The 24,320-nt window shown below is 44.4% G+C and overlaps 1 protein-coding gene across 1 annotated transcript in view; it reads left to right on the top strand.

The window, feature by feature from the left end:
• Positions 1-5,884: 5,884 nt before the first annotated feature.
• NEBL (nebulette) overlaps positions 5,885-24,320 on the top strand; it is a 518,729-nt gene continuing 500,293 nt past the window's right edge. Inside the window, exon 1 of the mRNA XM_054522031.2 lies at positions 5,885-6,025. The gene's annotated coding sequence lies outside the window, so the exon portion shown is untranslated. The remainder of the gene's footprint in view (positions 6,026-24,320) is intronic.

Raw genomic sequence — 24,320 nt, 5'->3', positions numbered from 1 at the left:
TTCTTCAGTGAACTTCTCCATTACTCTGTGGGGCACACAAGCTAATAAATTATTCTTGAGCCGGTCTCAATTGGGATTCTGTCACTTGCAAATGACAGACTAGTATGGGCACTATTATTTTGACAGTGGAGTCATACATTGATTGAATTAAGATAGCTATTTCTAACATTTATCTATGTCTTTCTCAACATTTAGTGTGACATTTTAGACAGAGTAGATGCTTGAAAAAATTAGAAAACTTGATACCCTTAACACATAAACACACAAAAGAAAGCAGAAAAATATATTCTGACAAAAGCCACAGCCAAGGCGGAATATTAATTAAGAATGTTTTGCCTCATACTGTGGTGTTACTATTAAAATCCACTGATGACCAGGTATGTATTCCTGAAAGAAGTGTTTTTCATTTTATATTGGCTAAGGCTATACTTTGGTTGTTTGCAAATAATTTTCTTACAAAAACGCAAGAAAATATAACTTCATAAATGAATTCCCAACAGAGTTAAGATGATGCAATGTGATGGTTACAATAGTAACCGTAACACAATAATTGCTGTGCAGCATTGACTATGTAAAGCTGGGTTTTAAATGCCTTACGTAATCTTCTGTCTTCACAATGACAGTGCTGTAGGAATTCTCATTCCCAAGTTACAGAAGAGAAAACAGAGGCTTAGAGAGATTACATGATCTTCCTGTCTGCCTTCCTTCCTCCCCTCCTTCTCTCTTTCTTTCCTTCCTTTTCTTCCCTCCCTCCCTCCCTCTTTCCTTTCCTTCTTCCTTCCCTCCCTCCCTCCTTCTTCCTTCCTTCCCTCTTTCTTTCCCTCTCTTCCCTTTTCTTTTCTTTCTTTCTTCGCCTGCCTGCCTGCCTTCTTCCCTCCTCTCTTTTTTCCTTTCTTGTTTTCTGACCTAACTCCCATTCGCAGAAACCAACGTAAATAAAAACAAGTATTGGACCTGAAAGTGTCTAAGTTAAATTACAACTAGAATCTGCTTTCTAAGGATGAGGTCAACACTTTAGAAAAGAGAAACAGGAGAGATTACATGATTTAAATGAAAATTGAAGCTGGAGCTGGAGGAGGGCCTGGAGTTCCTGCTGGACTCCCCTCCAAGTTGTCTCTATTTGCTGGGGCAAGATAATTAACCTCTCGGGGACTTCTCTGTAGGTTTGGTATTGTTCTATCCTCTTATGGTGAGACTGTGTGGCTTAAACAGATTTATTATTTATAATTATTTTCGAACTTCCTAGGCTCAAGGTGCCTGTGCAGAAAGTCAGGGGGCCCAATTCTTTCAACTCAAAATGGCAGAACAGCTTTGCAAATCTGAATCCAAAACACTTTATGTATAGGTTGAAACTATTCATGTCAGGGGTCTTCCTTGTGGAAATATGGTGTCTATTTTTTCGGTAATGAAGAAATTGCTTCTTAGACAGGAAAGAGCCATGTCAACGGAGCCCTGGGCCCTGCTACTAGGAGGGAGAGGAACACAGGAGCAGGCAGAGCTTCAGCTCCACATCAAGGGAAAAGCAGTTCCAGACGCAGAGCTTGGCAAACACACCTGCAAGTTGTAGGGATCGCTTTTGAAAACCAGCTGCAGCCACGCACAATGGCTCACACCTGTAATCCCAGCACTTTGGCAGGCTCATGTGGGAGGATCACTTGAGGTTAGGGGTTCGAGACAGGCCTGGGCAACACAGTGAGACCCCTATCTCTACAAAAAATTAAAAAATTACTGTAACTTCAGCACTTTGGGAGGCCAGGAGTTCAAGACCAGCCTGGCCAACATGGTGAAACCCCATCTCTACTAAAAATACAAGAATTAGCCAGGTGTGGTGGCAGGCGCCTGTAATTTCAGCTACTCTCGAGGCTGAGGCAGGAGAATCACTTGAAGCTGGGAGGTGGAGGTTGCAGTGAGCCGAGATCTCCCCACTGCACTCCAGGCTGGGTGACTGAGCAAGAGTCCGTCTCAAAAAAAAAGAAAAAAAAAATCAGCTGGCATGGTGGCATGTGCCTGTGGTCCCAGCTACTTAGGAAGTGGAAGTGGGAGAATAACTTGAGTCTGGGAATTTGAGGCTGCAATGAGTACGATCGCACCACTGCATCCCAGCCTGGGTGGCAGAACAAGGCCCTGTCTTCAAAAACAAAAACAAAACCCACAGTTGCTGGAGCTGGGTTCCAAGCAGGGGTTGATGTGGTAGCCATGAGCAGGCCCCGGTCAGGGCTGGTGGGTTGCTCCCCATACGGTCTGGAGAGATGTTGGGTGGAGCCTCCTGTGGCTGCCCGGCTGCTTTGTGGCTTCGCCCAGGAAGACCTGTGTCCAAGACACATGGGGACACTGTGGATGTTCACTGTGATCAGTTACTTGCCACAGCTGCTGTTAGTGAAAGTTTGCTCTCATAGCCCCTTGGTAGAGTTTCTTTTCTTTTTTTGAGATGAAGTTTCACTCTTGTCTTCCAGGCTGGAGTGCAATGGCATGATCTTGGCTCACTGCAACCTCCATCTCCCTGGTTCAAGTGATTCTGCTGCCTTAGCCTCCCAAGTAGCTGGGATTACAGGGATGCACCACCATGCCCAGCTAATTTGCAACCTGCTCCTCCCTGGTTCAAGTGATTCTCCTGCCTCAGCCTCCCAAAGAGCTGGGATTGCAGGGATGTGCCACCATGCCCAGCTAATTTTGTATTTTTAGTAGAGACAGGGTTTCACCATGTTGGTCAGGCAGGTCTCGAACTCCTGACTTCAGGTGATCCACCTGCCTCAGCCTCCCAAAGTGCTGAGATTAACAGGTGTGAGCCACTGTGCCTGGCTCCCTTGGAAGAGTTTTAATCCCAACTGGGGAGGAGGGGGAGAGCTGGAGGGAGGTGGGGAGACGCAGGTGCATTTTACCTGGGTTGGCAGGGGCAAGAAACAGAGGAGAAGGCAGAGGGCAGGGCCTGGCTGGAGCATGCCTGCACCTGCTTCCTGGTTATTTTCAGTTCCTGGTATCCTGGGCCTACCAGCTATTCTTCCTGTCTTTCCGCTACTCTTGTTTTTACTGTCTCCCGCTCACTGCATAGAAATATTTGGTCTTGGAAACACAGAATTATGAGATTGCCCCGAAAACACTTCGTTGATGGAGGCGTTTGTCCTGATGTCTGAACCAGTTGCGTGAGGGAGAAGAGCACATGCTTGCATTTTTGCCTCGTAAGCTCTGTGCCATTTGCTCTGAGCAGAGACCGGATGTAGCTCTTGGAAAAGGTGGATTTGTGAAAATAAATGCAACATGTTTGCTTCAATTTCAGTAAATGATCATTTCGTTTCAAAGATATAAAGCAGTGATTTTTTAATTTAAAAAATTAATATTAAACAATATTCCATAATGTAGAGGGAAAATTTAAGAGGGAGGGTGCGGGTGGGGAGTGTTTTATCATTCAAGGATCTCGTCTCAGGGAGGAGCTGAACTGCTCTGGGAAAAAGGTCTCACCTTTAACCTTACTTAAAGTCTCGGCTGCCTGTAATCCCAGCACTTTGGGAGGCCGAGATGGGCGGATCACCTGAGATCATGAGTTCGAGAACAGCCTGGCCAACATGGTGAAACCCTGTCTCTACTAAAAATACAAAAATTAGCCACGCATGATGGCAAGCGCCTGTAATCCCAGCTACTCGGGAGGCTGAGGCAGGAGAATCACTTGAACCTGGGATGCAGAGATTGCAGTGAGCCAAGATCACACCACTGTACTCCAGCTTGGGCGACAGAGTAAGACTCCATCTCGGAAAAAAAAAAAAAAACACAAAAACAAAAAACCCAAAAAACAGTCTTTGGCTTATCCTGGGCCCTCTTAGAAGGAACAAAGCCCATCACACTCCGTGTACCAGTTGCTTCTGGTAGAACAGAGGCTGGGCATTCAGCCCCTGTGTCTACCTTAGGTAGCAGATTATAGAACACAGGCCCAGCTCAGCTTGCTTTACAAGACGAATGCCCCGATAAATGTGTTACTCATCAGAAAATACATCAAGCTTTTTTTCCTTCACCTTACAGTTCTGGAGGTCGTGATGGAAATGAATCCATAAAAGCCATGTGGACTTTAATATTGCTCTGCAACCAGACACTGCCCAGTATGATGTGACAGTCTGTGGTCACTTCTAGCCTCTTCTTGATTTCTCCAAGTACAGTATTTCCTTTTCTAAAATCGGCCAGCCTATTTTTCTTCCAGACCAAGTCAGGGGTGAATTATGTGACCTTATCTCCTGCCTTTAGTACCATGATGGGCAAATTTCACTGAACCCAACTCCTTTCTGAACTTTGAAATGGTCCAATGCTCCTCAGCATATCCATCTGCAAAAAGCCTCCCTGACTCGATGGTTGATGGTGAAAATGTACCAGGTGAAGCTGCTCTCCTCTTAGAAACCTAATCCGTTTTTGAGAAATTGACCTATGTATACTCAGTGTTGTTGTAAAGATGCTGTCTCTCTGTGCTGCTTGGAAATGCACAGTCCTCATCTTCTAAGGTAGAGAAACGAAAATGATGGGACATACATCCATGGTTAGTATCGAGTTCTTGAACCTATCAGCCCATCTGCGGCACCAAAGAAATCCCCAACTCAAACACAAATAAGGAAGCTATGGGCTATGGGCTCTTGTGTGACAAACTGGGTGTCAGTCACTGTTAATGGACCGTGGCCAATGGGAACTTTTCTGCCTCTTTTATCTTTACCCTGGAGGTTTTTTTTTCCCTAATGAAAATGTGCTGGGGGGAGGGGGGTGGTGGTGGAAAGAGTTGGATGATAATTTCCTTTCTTTGCCTCCTGTTTGCTTCACCTGGAAACTTCTCCTTTAATAACAAGAATGGTGGGCATAAGTGAGCGGCTACCTTGATGTCTGAGACAAACCCTCTCTGAGAATGCCAGACTTCCACCAGGGGAAATTGCAAACGAATTTCCTCCCCCAGCACCCCCAACAAGCAAGCCACCACCACTTAGCTGCACTCTTTCTCTTCTAAACCCAAACCCTTGAAAGCTGCAGATTTTCAAAGAAGTAGGGTGTGTCGCTGCAGCTGCTGCATCAAACAAAAGCAAACAGATTAAATTAATTTAGCCTTCAAAATCAGTCCCATTCTCTAATTCATGAAGTACTTCAAACACGGCAAGAAATGTCATTTCCCAGATGATTGGGACTAATTCACTTTATCTCTTTTTCCTCTTGCATCTGAATGCAAACTATGTAAGACATACCTCACCAGTCAAAATAAACCGCTTGTTCCAAATGCTTCTGCCAGTTTTTAATAAGAATCTTCTCTGCTCTGTACACCAAACTCAGTTTCTAACGCACTTCGAGAGAGCTATGTGCAAAAAAAAAAAAAAAAAAAAAGAAAAAAACAAACAAAAAAAGAGGAACAATGTACTCATTACAGTATGTTAAGTTGCCAGCACTAGGCAATTAAAAGGTACGGTCTGTAGGAACGCTGCAAAACAGAACAGTTAGCTTCTTTGTCTTCTCATTAACAAGATTGTTATTTTACCTCTCCAGGTAGGAAGCTTAAGAAACAAAACATTCTTGGCTTCTAAGGCACTCCAGGAAAATAAGGAGTTGTTGACAGCTTGGACTTGTGGAAAGAACCTTTTATACCATAAATAAATTTGCATATCCTTGTGGTTGTAATAAATATAATTCCATATCCATTCTATTGGACTAGATGCAGAAACCATTTAAAGAAACATCAAAGTCCTCCCAGAGCAAATGGCTCTTGTCCTGCTGACGCCGTCACCGCTGACACTGCTGAGTAATGCCTCCCCTTGGGACCCAGAAATCTGGAATTTTTCCTGCAACGTGCTATGTTGTTGACGCCACAGACTAGCGCTGGGAGGAACCGTGGAGACTCTTTTACTTGCTCTCTGCCTGGGCTCTTTAATGCTTGGCTGCCGTTTAAAAAATGATGACCCAAATCTTTGCCATTTGCCAAGTGTGAGTACTTTGTGGTAGAGAGGAATGCGGTTCTCTTTGATTCCGGAATTCCTCCTGGTTTCCCTGCGTGGGTGGAAAAAGAGCCAAGAATGTAAGTGATTCGGATTCTCTTATGTTCTAAAGAAACAAAATGAAACAATCTATCCTTATACAGATTTTTACATTTGATGCTGATGAGCTTTCCTTTCCCAAGATAGATACCTTCATCGTTTTTCTTATGCTTTTACTAGAAAATGTAAAACCTTGATTTCCTTTTAAGGGAAATAGAGGGAAAAAGTCCCTTTTAAAAGAATAGGCACAAGGGATGTTTTTCTTAATTATAAAGACAGTATTTACAGTAAGATAAAAGTATAATTGCAGTTGCTTAAGGCTTGAACAGTTTTCAGGAAAAAAAGTCCCGAATGTTACTTTCTCAGTAAATTTCAATAAATTTCTCAGGGGTCTAACATTTATTTCAACCCCAGCCATAAATTTTCTTCCTAAGTGATCTTTTGCACTGACAGTAGGTAGTGTGAGAGACTGATAAGATCATCATGCAATTCCAGTGATATGCTGGTTTGCCTATCATTTAATGACTATCAATTAATCATTTAATACCGTTTAATGGCCAACTTGATTTTCAGGGTTTTGTTAGATAAGACCATACAGTGCTTTGTTAATTAAAACGTGATCTTGGGAAGCATGTAACTTTTATACAAAATAAACTTTTATACAAAGCAAAGCCTTAAATTAGCAGTTTTTGATGAAAGACTTCCTTGAAATATCCTCTTTGGAGAGAAAAAGAAACCACTTTCAGCTACAGAGACCCAAACTCCAAATACCTTGAAAATCAGATGTTTTGCTCCTTACTAAGACACATTTAAGAGGATTACAAAGTTATAGCTGGACTGTGTTTATACTTTTTTGGAAGAGAAACCAAGTCTGGGCATTAAACTTATAACAGCAATTATCATCTGCATATGGGTTTAATTGTAAAACAAATAAGGTTTTTCTTTTTCTTTTTTATTGTTTTTGAGACAGAATCTTGCACTGTTCCCCGGGCTGGAGTGCAGTGGCGTGATCTCAGCTCACTGCAACCTCCGCCTCCCGGGTTCAGGCAATTCTCCTGACTCAGCCTCTGGGATTACAGGCGTCCACCACCACGCCTGGCTAATTTTTTTGTATTTTTAGTAGAGACGGGGTTTCACTATGTTGGCCAGGTTGGTCTTGAACTCCTGACCTCTTGATCCACCCTCCTTGGCCTCCCAAAGTGCTGGTATTACAGGCGTGAGCCACTGCGCCTGGTCTGGTTTTTTTTTTTTCATAATTGCCATCTTCATGACCCAATTTTGGTGTCAAGCCCAGTGCTGAGTAGGAAGGATAACATGTGACTTCTGACTCTTGTAGGCTTCTTCTTCTTCTTCTCTTTTTTTTTTTTTAGACAGAGTCTTGCTCTGTCACCCAGGCTGGAGTGCAGTGGTGCGATATGGGCTCACTGCAACTCCTGCCTCCTGGGTTCAAGCAATTCTCCTGCCTCAGCCTCCTGAGTAGCTGAGATTACAGCCATGCACCACCACGCCTGGCTAATTTTTGTATTTTTGGTAGAGACAGGGTTTCACCACATTGGCCAGGCTGGTCTCGAACTCCTGACCTCAAGTAATCTGCCTGCCTTGGCCTCCTAAAGTGATGGGATTATAGGTGTGAGCCACTGCGCCTGGCCTCTCTTAGCCTTTTTAGACCCTCTTAACTTCCCCCCACCCCATTGCACTCCTTTCTTCTCTTTGCCCAGTATTTCTTCTTTTAGGTGCCAGTGGGATCTACTAAAAACTGATTATTTAGAGGAATTAGCAAAGAAAGCTCTTAAAGACAGAAATAACTTTACTGAGGTCTAGGACAGAGGAATCTCCAAGACCCATTACTGGCATCTGGTGTGGCTGTGGGGGTAAAGAGAATTTTCCCTTCCCCTCTGAAGGTTCCAGTCTGCTGAAATGAACTGACAATAGACAGATTAAAAGGAGAAAAGGCATGCAAATTTACTAACATGCATAAGCATGGGAGCCATGCAAAACTATGAGACTCAAGGGAGGATCAGATGGTTGAGGCCTAAATATACTCTTCATAGGGGAGAGGGAAATGGGGGGTGTGGGTACTTTTAAGGGGTGGTAAATAATTTTCAAGGGAATTGGATGAGCCCAAATAATAGACAATGGCCTGGGACAAAGTTCTGAGCTCTGGGGGAGGTGGTGGTAAGGTGAGGGGCAGAACTGCACTGTGAACAAAGGTTGTCTTATTATGCAGATAAAATCTCCTAATAATCTTTTGGAGTTACCCTCAGAAGAACAGAAGAAATGTTTGTCTGAACATTGTGATGATTTTAGTCTTTCTCTCCTCTGGTGGTTAATTTTTCTTGGTTATTTGATAAGATTCCTAGGAAGGGGGTATTAAGACAATCGTATTTTTTTTTGGAAGAAGTTTTCCTCAATCAGATAAAGAAACTTCCAGAGTGAACCTCTGCATGTGCTTGGCTTGTAGGGGCAGGGGTTGGAGAAAGAAACAAGAGAAGGTTAGAAAAATTGTCGATTCTGAGGTAGCTTCTAAGGTTTTCCAATTTCCTTTAATTCAAAAATGCTCAGCATACCAGAGCACCATATTTTGCGGGGCTCTTTGCCCCAGCATTGGGATGGAGGATGGTTCTCTTTACTCTGACTACAACTCATGCAGTGGATAGACTGTCTGTGCTGACAGCAGGGAGAGTGGTTCCAATTTCTCACAGACATTTTAGTGTGGGTGTGTTTGGGTGTTGCTGAGGACCACACAGCATCACATGGCCCTCTTGGCCCTGCTTCCTTATTAGATTCTTTACAACCTGCTTTCTTCTAAAATAGATTTATAAAACACCCATAACGGGGTAAAGATCAAGAGAAAAAGTTAGAAAAAGGTAAGTCTAGAGAAGGGTTTGATGAATGTTTTCTGTACAGGGCCAGAGAGTAAAGAGTCTTAGCTTTTTGGGCTTTGGAGTTTCTGTTGCAATTATCTGCTGTTGTGCTACAAAAGCAGCCACAGACAACAGGCAAGTGAATAAGCATCTTCAATGGAACAATCAGCAGGCACCAGGCTGAGTTTGCCCTTTGACTGTAGTTTCTGACCCACTATCTAGCCTCAGAATATTAAAATTAAGCTAAGGAAAATATATTTTCAGTGAACTGCATAATTGAAGTGTCCATATCATCATTCAAAGGAGCCCAAATTTAGTTATGAGTTTCCTAAAGCTCAAAGCAAAGAGTAAGACCAGGCTTACTTCCATGAGATTAACACACACTGGGTGCTCTGGAGAAGTCCTGACGCTGTGGTTGTGATAATCTCTTAAAGGCCCTGAGAAAGGGGGCATTACACCAGTAAGGGACAAAGTCCACAGCATTACATTTTCAGTAGCCAGTTTCATATAGTTGCTGTTAAGCAACTGTTTAAGTGAGCCAAGGGCACAATTCCGAAGCATATTTTAGAAAAACAAATTTGAGGACACAAGGCACTTCAGTCCTATTGCTGCTGGTTTGGGTTGAACTTGACATCAAATGGAGACCATTTAGCTGAGCAATGAGCTGCATGCTTGTCTTCCGGACAGTCCTTCATGATCTCCGTGAATACTGAGTTGCTTCTCTCATACCCAGCTGGTGTCAGGATTCCCTTGTAGCTATAAGGCCCTCATTCGATCAGGTGCAATTATGTTCCTGCTTATTCTTTCCAGTTTGGGAACAACTGGGCTTAAGTCCTGATTCCTGCCCTATCATAAAATATAAAAAGGGCCGGGCGCAGTGGCTCACGCCTGTAATCTCAGCATTTTGGGAAGCCAAGGCAGGTGGATCACGAGGTCAGGGGTTCAAGGCCAGCCTGGCCAAGATGGTGAAGCCCTGTCTCTCTAAAAAATACAAAAATTAGCTGGGCCTGGTTGCAGGCACCTGTAATCCCAGCTACTCGGCAGGCTGAGGCAGAGAACTGCTTGAACCCAGGAGGCAGAGGTTGCAGTGAGCTGAGATCATGCCGCTGCACTCCAGCCTGGGTGACAGAGCAACACTCCGTATCAAAAAAAAAAAAAAAAAAAAAAAAAAAATTTATATATATTGTCAGATGGCAATAATTTTCTTTTTTTTTCCTTTTTTTCTTTTTTTTTGCAACGGAGTCTCACTCTGTCACCCAGGCTGCAGTGCAGTGGCATGATTTCAGCTCACTGCAACCTCTGCCTCCCGGGCTTGAGCAATTCTCTGACTCAGCCTCGCAAGTAGCTGGGATTACAGGCATCTGCTAGCAGGCCTGGCTAATTTTTGTATTTTTAGTAGAGGTGGGGTTTCACCATTTTGGCCAGGCTGGTCCTGAACTCCTGACCTCGTGATCCACCCACCTCGGCCTCCCAAAGTTCTGGGATTACAGGTGTGAGCCACTGCGTCGGGCTTTTCCTTTTTTTTGAGACACAGGCTTACTGTGTCACCCAAGCTGGAGTGCAGTGGCACGATCTTGGCTCACTGCAAACTCTGACCCCTGCGTTCAAGTGATTCTCTGCCTCAGCCTCCCAAGTAGCTGGGACTACAGATGCCTGGCACCATGCCTGGCTAATTTTTGTATTTTTAGTAGAGACAGGGTTTCATTATGTTGGCTAGGCTGGTCTCGAACTCCTGACCTAGTGATCCGCCCGCCTTGGCCTCCCAAAGCGCTGGGATTACAGGTGTTAGCCACTATGCCCGCCTGGCAGCAATGATTTTCATGTCTTGTTATTACTTCACTCCTTTGATTACTGGTGTCATAATGATTACCATTTGTTTAATGGTTTCTAGGTACCAGGTACTTGGCTAAGCACTTTATATGCATTATCTCTTAATTCGCACAATCCTATGGGGATACATTGCATTATTCATTGCTTTTCAGATGAGAAAATTGAGACAGATTAATAGCTTGCCTGGAATAACTCACATAGTATATCGATATGAACGTATGCTCTGCCTATTTTTTTTCAGAGATGGTTTCATAATTTTTATTTTCTTACAGTTTTTTGCACTGGGATCCAAATAAGGTCTATACATTGCAGTTGGTTGACAGCTGTACCCTTTTTCCATCTCTTCCATTTTCTTTGCAATTTTTTTGTTGTTGTTGAGAGAATGTCATTATTTGTCTTCTAGATTTATTTTCAGTCTTGATTTTGCTGATTCAGTATGTACTAACATTTAACATTTCTTCTATCTCCTGTATTTCCTGTGAAGTGATATTTCTGGATTATAGGGGTTTGATTAGATTTTTAATGAATACTTGCAATGGTCTCCCATTATAATTTTAATTTTACTTGCATTTCTCTTATTGTATGTAGAGTTGAACATATTTTCAACCCTTTGACTCTTTTTCTTTTCCACGGAGTCTCACTCTGTCACCCAAGCTGAAGAGCAGTGGCGGAATGTTGGTTCACTGCAACCTCTACCTCCTGGGCTTAGGCTATTCTTTTGCCCCAGCCTCCCAAGTAGCTAGGACTACAGGCATATGCCACCCTGCCTGGCTAGTTTTTGTATTTTTGGGAGAGACGGGGTTTTACCATGTTGCCCAGGCTGGTCCCAGACTGCTGACCTCAAGTGATCTGCCTGCCTCGGCCTCCCAAAATTCTGGGATCACAGGCATAACCACTGAGCCCAGCCTAACCCTCTGGCTCTTGACCAAGGCTCTTAGCTTCCACTTCTTTTAAGGGAGTTCTCATGACTTCCTGGATTCTTTCCCTTGACCTGCCACTGCTGACCTCCTGGTCTTTGTGATGGATGCCGGTACTTGCTTCTCTGTTAGTGGTTGCTTCTGGTTGTGGCTTTTCAGCTTCTGGAACCCGTAACCAGCCTTGGTTCTTATTAGGGAATTCTGCTCAGATTCTCATCCTGATTACTTGGATCTTGACCTTTTTGAATAATCCTCTGGTCTGTATGTACCCTCTGCCTCCCCACCACCCTTTGTTGGTCACACTTATCACTACTGCCATCTCCACCCTGGTGTGAACAAAGGTCAAATTGTCTGTTCATGTATGATTTCTACAATCTTTATAGCTGTAGTCTGCTTTTTTTTTTTTGAGATGGATTCTTGCTCTTTCACCCAGGCTGGAGTGCAGTGGCACCATCTCGGCTCACTGCAACCTCCGCCTCCCAAGTTCACGTCACGCCATTCTCCTGCCTCAGCCTCCGGAGTAACTGGGACTACAGGCAACTGCCACCAAGCTCGGCTAATTTTTTTTGTGTTTTTTAGTAGAGACAGGGTTTCACCGTGTTAGCCAGGATGGTCTTGATCTCCTGACCTTGTGATCCGCCCGCCTTGGCCTCCCAAAGTGTTGGGATTACAGGCTTGAGCCACCATGCCTGGCTATAGCTGTAGTCTGAATCCAGTCTGCTAAAGGCCAAAAACAGGGGTAGAGGCATGTCAGCCTCATGGTGATACATGCAAGACAACATGTTTAGTAACAGAACATCTTTCTTAATATGGCAATTTTCTTCAGATAGGATATCAATGGAGACATAATAATGTTGGTAGCATTTCATTGGCCTGGCCGTGCCCCACAAATGGAGAATGTTAGTAATTTTCCAAGACCAGCTCTGGGCTACAAAGAATGTTATTAAATAAATCATTAAAGAAAAAAGATTCCTGAAATGGCAAGTATTTTCTGTCTTCAGTGATGAAAACCAAATATGCTGTTCACATTGCAGACATGTATAACTTATTAGACTGTTTCAAGAACACAATAGGATGAAATCAGTGACTAAGAGAAAATAGAAAATAAAATCCATTCATTCATCCAGTCACAGATAGGCTGAGAAAGAGCCAGGTCATAGTGAGGAAGAGAATCTGAAGGCCAAGTCTAAAGAGAGGGGGAGAAGCAGAGATGGAAGAATGAGCGGTGATGTAAAAAGCCAGAAGGCCTGAGCCCCGCATGGAATGTGGCCCGAGGAATGGGTCAGGGCGAGAAGTTCAAAATTAAGACCCTGGACAGCGGAGGCACTAAACTCTTACAGGGTGTGGGGTTCGGAGTGGCTGTTTAGAGCATAGCAGCCAAGCATGGCATGGCGATTCAGTGGCCCCTAAATGGGAAGATTCATGAGTCACAAGAGTGACTCCTTTGCTGTAGTGATTGATGCCTTGTTTGATTCTTACAGGATCTGAAATCTCGTTGTAATAACGACTTTAGACACTTCCTGGAAGTAGAACAGCTTATCTTGAAAAATTTCAGTGAAGCCTGTGAAGCCCAAAAATTCGAGACAGGTGTCAGTTAATTTAGAAAGTTTATTTTGCCAAGGTTGAGGACATGCCCATGACACAGCCTCAGGAGGTCCTGACGACATGTGCCCAAGGTGGTTGGGGCATAGTTTAGTTTTATATATCTTAGAGAGACTTGAGACACCAATCAATATATGTAAGAAGCACTCTGATTCGGTCTGGAAAGGTGGGACAACTTGAAGCAAAGGCAGGAAGATGGGGAAGGGCTTCCAGGTAGGCGAGAGAGGAATGGTTGCATTCTTTTGAGTTTCTGATTAGCCTTTCCAAGGGAGGCCATCAGATATGCATCTATCTCAGCGAGCAGAGGGGTGACTTTGAATAGAATAGGAGGGACATTTGCCCTAAGCAGCTCCCAGCTTGACTTTTCCCTTTAGCTTAGTGATTTGGGGCCCCAAGACTTATTTTCCTTTCACAAGCCTTACAAGCTGTACCAATGATCTACTTGATAATGGCACACTTCTGTAACCATGAATCTGTCCTTCAAAAAACAGAAAATTAAAATAGTCTTTTCCACAATGCAAACTTAAACTTTAAACAATGTCATAGTGACCCAGTTAGGATGGTGCTTTTCTTATTTTCTTATTTTATAGAGGTGGAGTTTTGCTCTGTCACTCAGGGTGGAGTGCAGTGGTACCATGATAGCTCTGCAGCCTCAAATTCCTGGGCTCAAATGATCCTCCTGCCTCAGTCTTCCAAGTAGCTGGGATTACAGGCACAAACCACCATGCCCTGTGAATGGTGCTTTTTCATACAAAATGCACAATCAGTTCACAAAAACAGGATGTGAAAAATCATGATCTAGTGTGAGATTTGTTAATTTTGATGCAAAACTCAGTAGACCAGTTGGCTTGAATGTGATGGGTTTTCGTCTTTTTATTAGTCCAGCTTTGAGGAAGCTGTGCAAGGGAGAGTGAGGAAACCTCCCTAACCCCTTTAGGGCAAAAGTTCTTCATAGTAGAACCAAGTTTGGTAAGTCTCGGAGGTCTGGAGTGAAATACAATAAAATTTGCATTTATATAGCACTCCTTATGCTCTTCCTTTATATGTGCTATCCATATTAAATAAAAACACAATTAAGAGTTAGTTCTAAAATACCAGGTCAAACATATCAAACAAAATCAGGAATGGCAATTAGTGCTAGAATACCAGAACAAACAGATGGCTATTGAGTTTGGATTTAAGAAGAGAAATAGGATGTGCTTGCTGCATATCAATGGAGGAGTAATTCTGGAACTTGGGCTGACTTGGGCTGGGAGGGTGGGCTGCAGGGAGAGCCAAGTTGGGACAGTGATCAGGCCTGGGCATTGTAATGATTTGAAAGAACAAAAGCTCAGTGCAGCTGAAATTAGTGGACATGCACTATGTGCCAGGGAAATATCATCAGACTTGAATTCTGTCTTCAAGCCACTTCATTTTTTTTTTTTTTTGGAGACGGGGTCTTGCTCTGTCACCCAGGCTGTAGTGCAGTGGTGTGATCTTGGCTCACTGCAACCTCTGCCTCCTGGGTTCTACAGATTCTCCCACCTCAGCTTCTTGAGTAGCTGGGACTACAGGCGTGAGCCACCATACCCGGCTCTTTTTTTTTTTTTTTTAGTACAGATGAGGTTTTGCTATGTTGACCAGGCTGGTCTCGAACTCCTGACCTTAAGTGATCCACCCGCCTGGGCCCCCCAGAGTGCTGGGATTACAGGCGTGAGCCACCGTGCCTGACTGGCCAAGCCACTTAGAGTCCGATGGAGGACCTTCATTATTTGTTGCAGTCTAAGACCTAAAATAAACCCATGCTGCTCTACCTAAGAGCTGAAAAGAAATTCAGCTCAGGTCCCTTATCTGTTCTGATGTCTCAGAAGCTCTGATAACCCAAAAGATTTTCTTAAGGAGGAGCTGAAATTTTATAGTCTTTACCTATCCCACTTAGTATGAATATTCATATGATTCACTGCAGAAATACTAATGGGTTTGATTGCGGGGTCTTATCCCAGACTCTGCTGGGTGTGTTACATGGAATATAATAGAATATACGTATTCTATAACCTTTCTAAACCCAAAAATCATCCGAATTCTGGAATACCACAGACTCCAAAGTTATAGGGAAAGGATCCAGATCCAGACCCCAAGAGGGGGTTCTTGGATCTCACGCAACAAATAATTCAGGGCGAGTCTGTAGAGTAAAGTGAAAGCAAGTTTATTAGGAAAGTAAAGGAATAAAAGAATGGCTACTTTGTAGACAGAGCAGCCCCAGGGGCTGCTGGTTGCCCGTTTTTACGGTTATTTCTTGATGATATGTTAAACAAGGGGTGGATTATTCATGCCTCCCCTTTTTAGACCATATAGGGTAACTTCCTGTTGTTGCCATGGCATTTATTTGTAAACTGTCATGGCGCTAATGGGAATGTAGCAGTGAGGACAACCAGAGGTCACTCTTGTTGCTATTTTGGTTCTGGTGGGTTTTAGCTGGCTTCTTTACTGCAATTTTTTTTTTTTTTTTTTTTTATTTGAGACTGAGTCTTGCCCTGTCACCCAGGCTAGAGTGCAGTGGCATGATCTCTGCTCACTGCAACCTCTGCCTCCTGGGTTCAAGCTATTCTCCTGCCTCAGCCTCCCAAGTAGCTGGGCTTACAGGTGCGTGCCACCATGCCTGGCTAATTTTTAAAAATTTTTTGTATTTTCAGTAGAGAAGGGGTTTCACCATGTTGGCCAGGCTGGTCTCGAACTCTTCACCTCAGATGATCTGCCTGCCTCGGCCTCCCAAAGTGCTGGGATTACAGGCATGAGCCACTGCGCCCTGCCTATTGCAACCTTTTTTTAATCAGCAAGATCTTTTGACCTGTATCTTGTGCCGACCTCCTATCTCATCCTGTGACTTAGAATGCCTTAGCCATCTGGGAATGCAGCCCAGTAGGTCTCAGCCTCATTTAACCCAGCTCCTATTCAACATGGAGTTGCTCAGAGGTTCACACGCCTCTGACAATATGACCTGTTGTAAAATGTTCTTTCTTCAGCCTCTAGTTCCTCACTGCACAGTCCCTATTAATTCAATATATGGCTTTGTTCCTCAGGCTCCAGCTGAACTTTCTCTCATCAATGCTTCTTTTTGCTGCTTCTTCTTCTGTTTTCCCCCCCGCCTTTGGCCTTAACTTCTTGATCTGGTGGCAAAGGTATGTCTTCGTCCTTCCTGTGAGCTCTTTCCTTGGCATCATTCCCTGACGCCACGGTAGCTGTCCCTCCCTTTTGCCTCCTGACCAAACCTCGGTTTTGTTTGTTTGTACCTTTCCTTAGGTTTGTGCTCCCTATGGAGCCTCTTGCATTGTAGGTACTAATAAATATTTGTAATGAAGGAATTCCCCAAGGCCTGGATTGCTGCTCTCTACCCACCCCGCCCCCGCCCCACAGAGAGCTCATCCATTCACAGTAGTTACTGGCTGGGGAGAGGTTCCTAAATCTGCATATTCAGGTCTGACCTGTCACTGGAATTCCTCTTCCATTGTTGCAGATGTTTACTGATCTCTTTAGCTAACTGTCTTGCTAGTACCTAATTTTCAACCTCTCCCTTCAAAAGTCTCACATACACATAAATCCCACACTTGCATCTATAGGAATGGGAAGAAGTTGGTAGGCTGGAGGAATGGTTGTGGGACAGAAGGAGGGAGACTTTGAAAACAATTGTATCTTTTGTTTGTTGTGCCTTCACATGTATTACTTAAAAAGAAAGTAATTTATTTTTCAAAAGGAAAAGTTACATGACATTCTGGAAAAGGCAAAACTATGGATACAGTAAGAAGACTGTTGGTGACTAGGGGCTTGAAGGGGAGGGAGGGATGAGAAGGGGGAGGACAGAGGACTTTTAGGGCAGTGAAATTATCCTGTAGGTTCCTTTAAATGGGGGATGTGCATCATTATGCATTTTTCCAAACCCATAGAATGCACAACACAGACAGAACCCCCAGAGTAAACTATGGACTCTGGGTGATCGTGATATGTTAATGTAGGTTTATGTAGGTAACAAATGTCCCACACTGGTGTGGGATGTTAGGATGTGGATGGTGGGGAGGATGAATGTGTGTTTGGGGAGGGGCTGTGTGGGAACTCTGCACATTTTACCCCATTTCATGTCAACCTAAAATGGCTCTAAAAATGTCTATTAATTATAAAAAAAAAAAAGAAAGAAAGAAAAGGAAAGACAAGCAGCCAATAGTGGTGGTGTGTACCTGTAATCCCTGCAAGTTGGGAGGCTGAGGCAGGAGGATTACTTGAGGCCAGGAGTTTGAGACCAGCCTGGGCAATATAGCAAGATCCCTTCTCTCTAAAAACACACACACACAAAACCCCAAAACCAAAAAACAAGGGCTTGCACTGGGCCAGAATGCTTGGGATTTTGTGCTGGAGGTTCACTGTATTTCAACTAATTAGAGTCAGTGCAGAAAAACGGATTATTCATAAAAGGAGGAAGTAGTTCACTCACTCAGGCTGGATTCACTAGATCCCTGTTGACAGCTCAGGCCTCCAGGTCTGGTGAATCCCAGGCGTTCTGTCCTTCCTTTGGAAGAGCATTTGTGCTTGACCTCTGCCATGACTCTGTGGGTGGGGCCTCCTTTAGCTCATCCCTGGCATACTCTAACAGTCTTCTGAATATTTGAACATATCTGCCTATTTCTCTACCATCCTATACAATATCATCAGATTAAGATGCACTTCTTCATGTTACTTCTCACCTTAAAAAATCTACAATGCTTGGCTGGGTGAGGTGGCTCATGCCTGTAATCCCAGCACTTTGGGAAGCCAATGTGGGCAGATCACCTGAGGTCAGGAGTTTGAGACCAGCCTGGCCAACATGGTGAGACCCCGTCTCTACTAAAAATACAACAATTAGCCATGTGCGATGGTGTGTGCCTGTAATCCCACCTACTCGGGAGGCTGAGGCAGGAGCATCGCTTGAACCTGGGAGGTGGAGGTTACAGTGAGCAGTGAGCTAGGATTGCACCACTGCACTCCAGCCTGGGCAATAGGCAAAAAAAAAAAAAAAAAAAAAAAAAAGAAAGGAAAAAGAAAAATGAAAAATACCTACAATGTCCCTTACATGAAGTCTTGGCTCTTTCTTGACTCTGGGGGACCCCTGTTCACCATCCACACCTTCTAGGCCACTATCTTTTTCAGTCGCCCCAATACAACCTCCCACCTTCCTATCTGCCTTTTGTATCTCTCCGGGCTGGAATGCCTAGAATCTTTCTCCCCATTAGCTCTTTGCCCGAAATCCAACTCCTATAGGGACTTAGAATTATTTTGTTCTTCTGCTGCCTAGGGCAGTGCTATAAACTCATACATTTAACAGTTTGGTGTTTTTTTTGGTTGGTTATGTATGGGAGCATGTGGGTGATCCATTTCACGTGTAGAAACGAGAATTGCACCCCTGGAATAGATAGTCGTGTGACTTCGGCCCATGTGTTCTGGACCCCACGCTGGTTCCATTTTGCTATAGGGGCATTACGGGGATTTATGCTTGGACTGGAAAGAACCCTGGAAAGACCCCAGGTGACCCTAATCTGCAAGATCCACTTGGGTTCTAGGCAGCCTCAATCAGAAGGTTATTTCAAAACTGGCTTTTTTTGGGTCTTTAGGGGACTTTTTGGCTTCTCTTGAGAGGCAGAGAAGCTTTAGAGTTTGGGCAATAAAGTATAAAATTAACCTCTGGGTTTTGGTCCATTTCTGTTTCTAAGAAGTAGATCTGATAGTTCCCTTGTCAGCTTTTATAACTCTTGCAAAGCTCAAGAGAGACAAGAATACCGATGAATCATATGAACCAGGTGGCAGCAAATGATGGCCCATGGGCCACATTTAGCCTGCTGCTTGTTTTTGTACAGCCCACAAACTAAGAATGGTTTTTACTTTTTTTTTTTTTTAATATGGTTTCTGGCTCTGTCACCCGGGCTGGAGTGCAATGATGCGGTCTTGGCTCACTGCAGCCTCTGCCTCCCAGGTTCAAGTGATTCTCATGTCTCAGCCTCCTGAGTAGCTGGGATTACAGGTGACTGCCACCATGCCCAGCTAATTTTTTGTATTTTTAGGTTTTGCCATGTTGGCCAGGCTGGTCTCGAACTCCTGACCTCCAGTGATCCGCCCTTCTTGGCCTCCCAAACTGCTGAGATTACAGGCATGAACCACTGTGCCTGGCCTATATTTTTAAAGTGTTGAAACAAAAAATAGGCCAGGCATGGTGGCCTGTAATCCCAGTGCTTTAGGAGGCTGAGGCGGGAGGATTGCTTGAGGCCAGAAGTTCGAGGTTACAGTGAGCTACTTACGCCACTGCACTCCACCCTAGGCAACAGAGGGAGCAGAGGGAGACTGTCTAAAAAAAAAAAAAAAGTTGAAAAAATAAAAAGATGGCTATTTTTGTGACATGTGAACATTATATGAAATTCAAATCTTGGTATCCATAAATAAAGTTTTATTGGAACGCAGCCAGGCTGGTTGGTTTACTTACTGCCTATAGCTACTTTTGTTCTTCTATGTCAGAGTTGAGGCTATGCAACAGAGACGGTATGATGTGTAGAGCCTAAATATTAACTATCCAGCCCACACAGAGAAATTCTGCCCGCCTCTGTAAGGCACAGTACACACATAAGACATGCTTGTTGTAGCTGTGATCTTTCTTTATGGCACTGGGGCTATGAACTATCTAATTGCTAAGATTCTGGAGGTGCAGGGCCTCAGGGAGGTGCCATGCACATACAATACAAGGGGTATAGCGCCCCCTGGAGGCAACGTTGGATTTGAAGCAGCCAGTGTGGTGGACAGGCCTTGCAGGGAGTGAGGAGGCCTGATTCTAATCTTGGCCCTTTAGATAACTCCCTGGCTATGGAACTCAGGGGCAGATCTCACCGAACTTCTCTGGGCCTCAAATCCACATCTGTAAAAGGGGGGGGGGGGGTTGTACTCTCAATGGTTCTAAAACTCCTTCTCTTCCTCTGTCCCTTCCTTTCTGCTTTCTTCTTAGCAGAATCCTTTCCTCAAATCAGTGCTCCTATAGACCCCTAATACAGTAAACAGTTGAAGGTGAAGAGTCTCTGTTGGAAGTGGGTCTTGGCCTAAACCTCCCTCATTGACCTATGATGACTGCACAGAAGAGATTTCCAAACTCCTCCCCACCCTAGAAGTTATGGGTCCAGGGCCTCATCACTGAGAACAGCCCCAGACTAGTTTACTTGTCATTTTTTAGAGTGAGGGTTTTGCTCTGTCACCTGGGCTGGAGTGCAGTGGTGCCATCATAGCTCACTGAAGCCTCGGCGTCCTGGGCTAAAGTGATCCTCCTGCCCCAGCCTCCTGAGTAGCTGGGATGATAGGTACACGCCACCACACCTAGCTCATGTTTTTATTTTTATTCTGTAGAGATGGCGTCTTGCTGTGTGGCCAGGCTGGTCTTGAACTCCTGGGCTCAAGCAATTCTTCCGCCTCGGGCTCCCGAGTAGCTGGGACTGCATGTGTGCACCACGATGCCCGGCTCAAATCAGATCTTTGCATGCATGCTTTGAGGCCACATATTCTGGTTCAGTCAACCAGAATGTTCTGTGGTGCTGGCGTTTCCCAGTCATCCCTCACATGTTGTTAGTAATAGTAGCAGCTAAAATTTACTGAGCACTTACTGCTTTCCAGATAACTAGGCGAAGCATCAAGTGGTCTTTTGTCATTGAATATAGACAACAGCTCAATGAAGTAGGTGCTATAATTACTCCCAGTTTACAAACAAGAAGAGGCAGAGGACTACTTGAGCCCAAGAGTTCGAGGCCAGCCTGCCTAACATCTGCAAGACAGCTTGTCTCTTAAAAAAAAAAAAGGAAGAAAGAAAAAAATGACTTTCATAAAACCAATGGACAAGGTGTTCAAAACAGTCCTGGAAGACTATGTTAACATGGAAAGGCCCAAAGCATTGTGTCAGAAGAATCACTACCTGGGACCGAAAAAGAATGCAAGAGGCAGAGAATGATAACTGGTCACAGTAACAGAAGATAATGATTTCTGAGCACTGGGTAGCACCAATGACTAACTATATGTTCTGTTCCATGCACCCACACACCAATATATGTTATTGATCCTATCACTATTTCCATTTGACCAGTGAGGAAACTGAAGTGTAGAAAGATTAAGTTTTGGGCCAGCCACAGTGGCTCAGGCCTGTAATCCCAGCACTCTGAGAGGCAAAAGTGGGCGGATCACTTGAGGTCAGGAGTTCGAGACCAGCCTGGCCAACATGGGGAAACACTGTTTCTAACAAAAATACAAAAATTAGCCAGGAGTGGTGGCGGGCACTCATAATCCCAGCTACTTGGAAAGCTGAGGCAGGAGAATCGCTTGAACCTGGGAGGTGGAGTTTGCAGTGAGCTGAGATTGCACCACTGCACTCCAGCCTGGGCAACAGAGCAAGACTCCGTCTCAAAAAAAAAAAAAAAAAAAAAAAAAGAAATATTAGGTGCATTGGCTCCAGGCTGTATACCTGCAGGCATGGGCAATCAATTGTTTTTTTTGTTTGTTTGTTTGTTTGTTTTGTTTTTTTTTGAGACAGGGTCTTTTTCTGTCACTCAGGCTGGAGTGCAGTAGGTCATCATGGCTCACTGCAGCCTTGACCTCCTGGGCTCAAGTGAACCTTCTACCTCAGCCTCCCAAGTAGCTGGAACTACAGGTGTGCACCACTACACCTGGCTAATTTTTTTTTTTTTTTTTTTTTTTTTTTGAGACAGTCTCGCTCTATCACCCAGGCTGGAGTGCACTGGCATGATCTTGGCTCACTGCAATCTCCACCTCTCAGGTTCACGTGATTCTCATGCCTCAGCTTCACAAGTAGCTGGGATTACCAGTGCCTGCCATCACTCTTGGCTAATTTTTGTATTTTTAGTAGAGATGGGGTTTCCCCATGTTGGCCAGGCTGGTCTCGAACTCTTGGCCTCAAGTGATCTGCCTGTTTTGGCCTCCCAAAGCTCTGGGATTACAGATGTGAGCCATCACTCCTGGCCTCTGGCTAATTTTTGTGTATTTTTGTAGAGATGGGGTTTTGACATATTGCTCAGGCTGGTTTCAAACTCCTGAACTCAAGAGATCCATCCGCCTTGGTCTCCCAAAGGCTGGGATTATAGGCATGAGCCATCGTACTCGGGTGGCAATCAGTTTTGACCAACAAACTACCATATTCTACTTGTGGCTCAGTTTTGGTGAGAAAAGGCTTCTGTGAGGAAGCGGCAGAAGATTATAGGAAGTGTGGGTCTCGTGGCAAGGAACTTGAAAAGCCACACCAGGGCCACACTGGGGGTAGGTGGGTGGAGGGTTGTGGTAGGATGAAGCCAAAGGTGTGGGTTAACCTCACAATAGCAGAGCCAGGACATGTAGAAAAAATATTCTAGGTTTTTATAAGCACAGAAAGGTGGCAAAGTGGACTGGGCGTGGTGGCTCAAGCCTATAATCCCAGCACTTTGGGAGGCTCTGGTGGGCAGATCACTTGAGGTCAGGAGTTTGAGACCAACCTGCCCAACATGGTGAAACCCTGTCTGTACTCAAAATACAAAAAATTAGCCAGGCATGATTGTGCGTACCTGTATTCTCAGCTACTCAGGAGGCTGAGGCACGACAATTGCTTGAACCTGGGAGGCGGAGGTCAGAGTGAGTCAAGATCACATGGCTGCGCTCCAGCGAGGGCAACAGAGTGAGGCTGTGTCTTAAAAAAAAAAAAAAAGAAGGGTCTGGCCGTGGTGGCTGACGCCTGTAATCCCAGCACTTTGGGAGGCTGAGGCGGGCAGATCACCTGAGGTCTGGAATTCAAGACCAGCTTGACCAACATAGAGAAACCCCGTCTCTACTAAAAATACAAAAAAAAAAAAAAACAGGAAAAAAACTTAGCCGGGTGTGGTGGCGCATGCCTGTAATCCTAGCTACTCAGGAGGCTGAGGCAAGAGAATTGCTTGAACCTAGGAAGTAGAGGTTGCGGTGAGCCAAGATTGCGCCATTGCACTCCAGCCTGGGCAACAAGAGCAAAACTCCAACACACAAAAAAAGAAAAAGTGGCTGGTAAGGTGATGAGTCTGTGTTAGTTCAGGTTCTCCAAAAGCAAACAAGACATACAGGTGCAAGTAGGTTTCACAGAGGTGATCTCAGGAAATACTAGGAGGAGTGGGGACGTGAAAAAGAGAGAGGAGGAAAATCTGCAAAGTGGGTTTCGTGAGTGGGCACTCTGCACCACTTGGGCTCAGTGAGAGGAACTCTCGGAGAGCCCTATTTTGGAATCATCCCACTTAAGGTCTGGAAGCTGGGGAAATTTATCCAAATTTAGTGGTTGAAGTTTACTCTGGTAATGTTATCTGCTGGGGTCAAGCCTGAGACAGAAAACGCCCACAGGAAGCGAGATGCAGAAAGCCAGTGTATTTATTAAAAGCTTAAAATGACTTAAAACAGCACACATTCATTAGCTTATAGTTTCTGGGAGTCAGGACCTGGGCATGATTTAGTTGAGAGATGCTCTGCTCCAGGGTCGCTCATGAGGCCGCGATAAAGCTGTTGAGCAGGGTGGGGTGGGCATCTCATCTGAAGGCTCAGCTGGGGAAGAATCCACCTCTAAATTCACTTGCATGGTGGTGGGCAGAATTTACAGTTGGCCCTTGAACAACACAGGCTTGAACTTCATGGGTCCACTTACACATGGACTTTCCTCCTCCTCTGCCTTCCCTGAGACAGCAAGACCAACCCCTCCTCCTCTTCCTTCTCCTCAGCCTACTCAATGTGGAGATGATGAGGATGAAGACCTTTATGATGATCCACTTCCACTCAATGAATAGTCAATATATTTTGTTTTTAAATTTTATTTTAAAATAATTAATATTAATAATTTAAATTAAAAAAATAAAAAAGCAAATATATTTTCCTTATGATTTTTAAATAACATTTTTCTTTTCTCTAGCATACTGTAAGAATACAGTGTATAGGCTGGGTGTGGTGGCTCACACTTGTAATCCCAGCACTTTGGGAGGCCAAGTCAGGTGGAACACTTGAGGCCAGGGGTTCGAGACCAGGCTGGCCAACATGGTGAAACCCTGTCTCTACTAAAAATGCAAAAATTAGCCAGGCATGGAAGTGCAGTCCTATAATCC

This window comes from Pongo abelii, chromosome 8 (assembly GCF_028885655.2).
Source record: "Pongo abelii isolate AG06213 chromosome 8, NHGRI_mPonAbe1-v2.0_pri, whole genome shotgun sequence".
Classification (NCBI taxonomy): Eukaryota; Metazoa; Chordata; class Mammalia; order Primates; family Hominidae; genus Pongo; species Pongo abelii.
This window is presented reverse-complemented; position numbering and strand designations above follow the sequence as displayed.